Raw genomic sequence first — 8,698 nt, 5'->3', positions numbered from 1 at the left:
GAGTGACACAGAAAAGTGATGCAGTGAGGCACATTCCTCTACTAGGTTGGCCATTAGTTTCTTCAGCAAATACCTTTGCTGTACAGTCGATCAGCAGGACCTTTGTAGCATACTGCTAGTCATATGTCCAGCATAGCTGTAGCTTGCCATGCCCTGCATAAATTTACTATTCAAAGAGATCTAGGTATGGACATTATGGGAAGCTTTGAGGGTCTCGAAGAGTTAAAGATTCATACAGCATGGTAACAAACCTTTCGGTCCAACTCATTGGTGTCAACCAAACATCCCAATCTGACCTGGTCCCATTTGCCACCATTTGGCTCATATGCCTCGAAACCCTTTTTGTTCATATACCCATTCAAATGCTTTTTAAATGTTGTAATTGTAACTTACTCTACCACTTCCTCTGGCAGCTCATTCCATACATGCACCACCCTTTGCGTGAAAAAGGTGCCCCTCAGGTCCTTTCTGGATCTTTCCCCTCTCACCTTAAACCCATGCCCTCTAGTTTTAGACTCCCCCACCCTTGGAAAAAGACCTTGGCTATTCACCCTATCCATGCCTGTCATGATTTTATAAACTTCTATCAGGTCACCCCTCAGCCTTCGATGCTCTAGGAATAAAAGCCCCAGCCTATTCTGCCTCTCCCTATAACTCAAATCCTCCAGTCCCTGCATCATCCTTGTAAATCTTTTCTGCACCCTCTCACTTTTAACAACATCCTTCCTCTAGAAGGGTGATCAGAACTGAACACAGTATTCTAAACGTGGCGTCACCAATGTCCTGTACAGCCGCAGTATGGCATCCCAACTCCTTTACTCAATGCTCTAATCAATTAAGGTAAGCATGCCAAAGACCTTCTTCACCACCCTGTCTACCTGTGATTCCACTTTCATGGAAGTATCCGTCTGCACCCATACATCTCCCTGTTCAGCAACATTGCCCAGGGCCCTATCATTAATTGTCTAAGTCCTGCCTTGATTTGCCTTACAAAAATGCAGCACCTCATATTTATCTAAATTAAACTCCAATGGTGACTCCTCGACCTGTTGGCCCACCTGGTCAAGGTCCCATTGTACTCTGATTATTTTCTTCACTGTCAACTACACCACGTATTTTGGTGTCATCTGCAAACTTACTAACCATACCTCCTCTATCATCTAAATCATTTATAGAAATGACAAAAATCTGCTTTGGAACCAGATCAACAAGAACGGTGCTGCGAGAATAATAATCACTCACGAGTCCTCAAGGATTACTCCATGGAGAATCTGAAGACAGCTTACTGATTAAATGCTCTTGTCTATTTAACAAAGTTGACCTGCATTAGAAATTCCACAATTTATCCCTCCCCAATGGAATAAACGAACATTTCTCCAAATTTGTTTCTTTCCAAGGATATCACACTACATTATCTTGATGCCTTTCACTGTATTAATGATTTAATTCATCGGGCTGGCACCAATAAAAGGCACCATTTACGATTAATTGAATTAAATAGCTGGGTTTTGTGGTGGGATTTGAACTTGAGTCATCAGAGCCTGAGCCCAGCATTATTTGGTCCAGTGACATTAGCACAATGACATTGCCTCCACCAGCACGTCTGTACACTCTTGAATAAATGCCTGTAATTTCCATCAATAAAGCATGACATAGAGTGCATTCTACTTTAATGCAAACTGCAAATTGATTATAAGTAATTTTACTGTTTCTCAAATCATGTTTCTCAAGCTGTTTAAACATATTGTTCTTTCCTCTGTTCTATTGTTTCTCCTTGGTAAAACTTGACAGACTATGTTGTGAGAAGTAATTTAGCTGCTCCTGTTCTACAAAAGGTTCCTGAGACTAATATGTCTCCTGGTTCAGGTCAGCTTCTACTAAAAGTGGCCCACTTCTTGTGCCTTGGCATGTATGCAGCCCCTTCTATGCACAGTGAATGTGGTATCCTCAGAGGATGGCATTGCTCTATCCTTATTCTATTTGCCTTGGTTCTGTGTTTCCATGGATTTGAGGTTTGGCTGGTCTCACAGCATCAAGCTAATCAGGAGAGCTCTGAGGCTACCAGTATAAGTGTGATATAGCTGCAGTTTGTGTTATGATTTAGTAAATCAATTGATCTAATTTCCAATTAAAAGTGTAATGCTAATGCAGGGAAAACAGTATGGAGAAAACTTAATGAGCCTTGATTCAAAAACAAATCAGGACATATAGAGAATATTATAAGCAGAAAGAAACAGAAAATTGTGCAGTAAGTAACAGAATAAAACCCTCTTCTACATTATCCCACAGCATAACCACTCGATATTTCTGTAATAGTTCTCCATCGCTATGACAAGAGATTCTCAGAAGTGACTGAAATGTCAATTTTATGTTGTAATTCTAGAGTTTCCACTGATCTGACAAGGGGACAGAGAGTAGAATCCTGCAGAATGTTGCATGTTTCTTGAATGACAGACAGTAGTGTTAGTGAAAGCATGAAGAATGCTCTGTAATAGCTTTACAAAGCTGACATTTTCACAATGTTCTGTGTGGAGCCCTACCCTAAGAATTAACATACCTGGGACTTTGAACATATTACTTTTTGGGCATAAGCCCTTCATCAGGTTTATGCCCAAAATGCTGATTCTCCTGCTCCTTGGATGCTGCCTGACTGGCTGTGCTTTTCCAGCACCATAGTCTCGAGTCTGATCGCCAGCATCTGCAGTCCTCACTTTCTCCCACTTTGAAAATATTGACCCAATGTTGGGAACCAACTGTTCCACCTACCAAGAATAGGTAGAAATCTCGATGATGTTATACTTGGCCATGACAGGGATCCTTCCTCGGACGAGGGGTTTAGAACTATGGGACACTGTCTCAGAATAATTGGCAGGGCATTTAGGACTGAGATGAGGAGGAATTCTTTACTCAGGGAATGACGAATCTTTAGAATTTTCTATCACAAGAGGTATTGAGGCTCAGACATTGAACTCTAGAAATTGATAATATTGAGAAGTATGATGATAGATATTTGGGAAAATGTATTTGAAGTTGAAGATCAGCTGTGACCTAATTTAACAATGGGACAGGCTTGAGGGGAATGAATGATCTGCCCTTGCTTATATTTTCAGTGTTTAGATTAGATTACTTACAGTGTGGAAACAGGCCCTTCAGCCCAACAAGTCCACACCGACCCTCCAAAGAGCAACCCATCCAGACCCATTCTCTTACACCTAACACTACGGGCAATTTAGCATGGCCAATTCACCTAACCTGCACATTTTTGGTCGGTGGGAGGAAACTGGAGCACCCGGAGAAAACCCATGCAGACACGGGGAGAGAATGTGCAAACTCCACACAGACAGTCGCCTGAGGCAGGAATTGAACCCGGGTCTCTGGCACTGTAAGGCAGCAGTGCCACCGTGCCGCCCTTCTATAAAGGGCTCTCATTTTTGCTACAATATCTTTATTAAAAGAAGAATTCTGACTGGATTTCAAAACTCGGGGAAACTGGAGAGCTGTTGATTATTAAACATATTGAATGCCCTGTGTAGTTTAATGAGACCAATAACCTAATTGTGGGATTGTGTGAAACATATAGTTCCATGATAGGAAAACTGGCTAACCCCTGGTTGTACTTTGCGCAACCTCAAACCTGCCTGACACAACACAAGTTAAGACTATAACAAAGGTCAAATCATTTCAAAGATTGAAGTAGGCTGAGTCCACATAAATTCTTTAACCTTGGTAGGCCTCGGCAGAGCTTGTTCCACATAAATTCTGGGAAACTGACTAAGTCCAAATAAAGACATTCCACAAAATCCCTTGAGCACCCAACAAGGATGAGATTACGAGATGATGTATGTGGCACCAGGTTTTGGGAAGTCAATATGAAAAACCTCCAAAGGAAAAACGTAATTCAAAGTACCGGTCTAATGGATGACTAACTTTGAGAGATAGTTATTGATAGCTATTAATAAGTTTGAAGTATAAATATTTCTGCTCTTCTCTCTGTAAGCGCGAACTTGTGAGAGACTCAGAGCTGTGAATAACTCTCTCTTTTCTGAGTTCAGTCACTCTGCATGCAGTTTCTTTGTTAATAAAGACCAATTGTTTTGTCGGAACAAGTTTTGTTGAACGTTGTTGAGTGTTGTAGAGCTTAGCTCTCACAGTCTTGTAGCTTCTTTTTTGTCCATTTCTACACAATCAAAAATTAAAGTAGTGTATCACTTATCACCACTAAAGTTATTAATATAGATCTATTTACTGCTTTATATCATCTAATTCAAAATCCAAAAGTAACTACAATCCACTTACACAAGTGTTTTACTGTTCCTTTTAATCAGTGAGATGAACTACAGAAAATTCAAACCATAAAACCCTAAAACGATAAAATGCAGAAACAAGCACAAAAAGTTTGAAAACTGTTACAAGTTTTCAACTGACAGCTGCCAATGTATCACCTGAGAAGTGGCAAACTAACAGAGGAAGACCTAGTGATAACGTTCAAGGCTTGATATGCCACCAGCCAGTACTCAACCACAACAGTCAGAAAGTTGCCAAATATACAAATTAGAGACTTACTGAATCTCCCTCATTCCAACATTTATGTAAAATGGACAATACGATATGTGTTATACTTGTACTGTATATGTTAGACAAAATTGTATTGATTTAGTGACCTAACCAGTGGTCCTTTTTTAAGGGGTTCCTGAATGCCCTTGAACTGAAAGTATAAAGTGAGTATTCATGATCCTCTTGTCTTCATAAATATCGAGGCTGCCTGCTGGCCCTTTGACACGTTTTTCCAGGACCACACTACCCTACCCCAACCCCCACTCACCTACACTGCCCTCCCCCCACCCCACATAGCAGAATACCCTACCTCTTTTTAAAGCTTCAGAACACTCCAGGCTGTGCAAAAGCTCCAGGTTGGTCCCAGACTGGCTCATCGGAAAAATTCAAATGACAGCCAATCCTGAACAATGTTCCATGCTTGTGTCAAGTCTTCAGAATTTGCTATGGAAGCACAAAGAACTTTGAGCCAGTTGTGAGCTGAAGTTGAAAATTCCCTCCACTGCTCACAACTGTATGAATGCAATTACAGCATTTCAAAAAAAAAGATGTGTTGACCACTAAATTGCTTTTGCCATGGGAAAAGTAGGTGAATTGTTACTGCATCATAATATTCCCCTCCCCCAACCTTTTCACTTCCACACTTTGTCTTGCTGTTGCTTTGACATCCTGTGTGCACAAAACTCAAAACATGTAAATTTTTTTTTGCTTATTCAGTTAATTGCACTTGTGCTTTGTTCCATTCTTCTCTGACACCTTTGTTTTCAGAAACTCTGCAACTGGCAGTCTTGTTTCCTCACTCTGTCTACACATAAGCATCTATGGAAAATCTCTGATACCATTCAGATGTACAATGTAAGTCATAACATGGTGTACATAATTATTATGGGAGGAAATGGTGAAAACAAACATTGCAGTTCTCCTATAGACTGGCTCATTATACATTTTATTTTAAAAATGTGTTCTAATCCCCCAAATGTCTTTGAGAAGGTGGTAGTTGCAAACCACCTCCTTGAACGACTATAGTTCATGTTATGTTCAGAAGAGAATTCCAAGTTTTTGCCCTACGGGCAGGGGAAGATCAAATATTATAATTCCAAAGTCAGGACGCTGTGTTGTTTGGAGATAAACTTGTAGATCTTGTTTTTTTTCCAAGCACCTGCTGCACTTGCCTTTCTAAATGATAGTGTTTGTGGTTTTAGAAGGAGCTTATGAAAGAGGCATGATGTGATAATTGGGAAATGTTTTGTGTGAAGGAAGCAGTTGCAAATCTGTGGATTGTTCCAGCAAAGAAAGAACAACATGATGGGCCAAAAGATGTTTTTCCATTCTGTAAAATTCTATGACTAACATAGATTTATCATTTTTTACAGTCTTCTCCTATAATAAAAGATGTAAACATCCGTCCATCAAAACAATAATGCTCAAACATTGTTCAACAACTGGGTGCATTTATAGGATGCAATTTATATAATTAGTGTTCATGATTTATTTAGCAGCCTCTGTCTTGTGGTTCTAAGTGCAGAACTTGCATTTAGAGGAAAATGTGAGGCATTACTTTAAGTATAATATCTTATAAAAAGGTTTTACATGTTTCAAATGCACTTAATTTATTGACCATGTTTTTAAATTATTTTACTAGCAATATAAAATCCATTCCTACATATATCTAGAACTAATTAAACAAAGAATTTACAATCATGTTACATTTTTTCATGTGAAAACAAATTACATGATTTTAAGATCTTTGTACGTGTACTTTAAATTTCATAATTTTAGTATTGAGAACCATTCAGGTAGCTGGGTAATAAGTTTTTCTTTAAAATAATTTTATTGGTACTTTAACAAAAATGAAAGAAGAATCAGAATTTGTTTCCAAAATGTTAGAACATGGGGCAGCAAATTAAATATTTGGCTTACACTGGTGGTATTATTTACACCTATGTCAATACTTTAATTGAATACTTCAATCTTTCAGGAGGAGCTTTGAAAAGATGAAAAAAATGCAATTTACAAGTTTTAACTCTGTGATAATATGTACTGAAGTATTGAGCATCTAGATTATAAAGAGATGTTGATCAATTGAGTCAACGGGCTGAGGAATTGCAGATGGAGTTTAATCTGGATAGATGCAATGTTTTTTGCATTTTGGTAAGACAAACAAGGGCAGGACTATACAATTAATGTTGGGCCCTGGGTAATGTTGCAGAACAGAGTCCTAGGGGTTCAGGTACATGTTTCTTTGAAATTTACATCTCATGTAGACATCTGGTTAAGAAAGCATTTAGTAACTTGCCTTCATTGCTCCAACCTTTGCGGATGGGAGTTGAGATGTCATGTTGAGGTTGTACAGGATGTAGTTGAGGCCTCTTCTGGAGTACTGTGTACAGTTCTGGTTACCCTGTTATTAGAAGGATACTAGGAAATTGGTGAGGGTTCAGAAAAGATTGTTGCTGGAATGGAAGTTTTGAGTTATAAATATAGACATGATAGGCTGAGACATTTTCCCTGGAACAAAGGAGGTTGTGGGATGACCTTATGGAGGTTTATAAAAGCATTAGCTGCATAGGTAAGGCAAGTAGCAAGGGTCCTTTCCCTAGGGTGGGGGAATTCAAAACTAAGGGGCATATTTTTAAGGTGAGAGGAGAAAGATTTGAAAAGGACATGAGGGGCAATTTTTTTTATACGGAGAGTGGTTTTTGTGTGGAATGAACTGCCAGAGGAAGTGGTAGATTCAGATATAGTTACAACATTTCAAAGGTATAAGTAAATTAATAGGAAATGTATGGAGGGATATGGGCCAAACGCAGGAAGGTGGGACTATTTTGGTTTGGGAACATGGTCGTCGTGAACTAGTTGAACCGAAGGGTCTGTTTCCATACTGTATGACTGTATGGCTAGACTATACAGCTACCAAGATTAGAGTAGCACTGGAAAAGCACATCAGATCAGGCAGCATCCAAGGAGCAGGTAAATTGATGTTTCGGGCAAAAGCCCTTCATAAGGAAGGATGAAAGCTACCGAGCTGAACTTTCAATGATGTTGTCCAAGACAAAAAAAACCTTTTGTTTACTATGTCAGCTATGATAAAATCCAGAAATAAGTTGTAAAGTTTACAATGATGACAAGATTAGTAAGGATATTTGGGAAAATAATGACACTTAAATGATAATATTTAAACAGAGGTTCAGAAAAGAAAGCTTGGTGTACAGATATACAGAGCATTTAAGATAGCAGCATTCTTCTTGCGTCTGAAGGTGCAGAATGCAAGAAGCAGCATGCAAAGTTGAAAGTGTATAATATCTCTGTTAGCTTCAGACTTAGACCTGCCTTTTTCTCATTTATAAACTGTTATTCCTTAATTGTGAAGTTGAGTTTGAAATAGCACTCTTGACATAGCTCAAAAATATGAATCAGTTGTAGTATTTACCTTTTGAGACACAAGGTCATGGATTCAACTCTACGTTAAGGGACTTGAGCACACTTAAGAGTTAATGACATTGCTAAAGGATGTTAGTGAACTAAACATGATGCTTTTAATGGCAATTAATAAAAGTTTCATGGTCACAATTATTGAGAGTACCTTTCGATTGCATATTTTATTAACTGAATTTAAATTCTGTGTTCCCAATTTGGAATTTGAACCCACACCCAGAGTATTAACATGGACCACTAGATTACTAGTCCAGTGACATTGTGCCACAGTCTCCACCAGTACTCACCCTCGACCAACATCATAAAACAAATTATTTGCTCTTTCATTTCATTATTGTTTATGGTGCTTGCTGTGCATAAGTTGGCTGCCACATTTAGCTATGCCACAACAATGGCCACACTTCAAAAATACTTTAGGAAGTCATGAAAAGTGTTATAGATATTTCAGTTATTACAAGGAACAGTGATTATCCAAACAAGATGGGCGGGCACTATTTCATTCGGATAATTAATTATTCGTTTTAGTGATTCAATGCCTTTCCTCTGGGGCTCAGAGTTTTCTGTTAAGTCCATTCCCCGTTCAGGAGACGATGCAGCAGCACATCACGCAGGAGCCCCCACGACCCTGTCCACCCCCGCATGCCCCCCAACCCCATCCAACCTCGCAGCCCCGTCCGCCCCAACAACCCCATCCAGCCCCGCGCCCCCA

This window comes from Chiloscyllium plagiosum, chromosome 19 (assembly GCF_004010195.1).
Source record: "Chiloscyllium plagiosum isolate BGI_BamShark_2017 chromosome 19, ASM401019v2, whole genome shotgun sequence".
NCBI lineage: Eukaryota > Metazoa > Chordata > Chondrichthyes > Orectolobiformes > Hemiscylliidae > Chiloscyllium > Chiloscyllium plagiosum.
Note: the sequence above shows the minus strand (reverse complement) of the source record.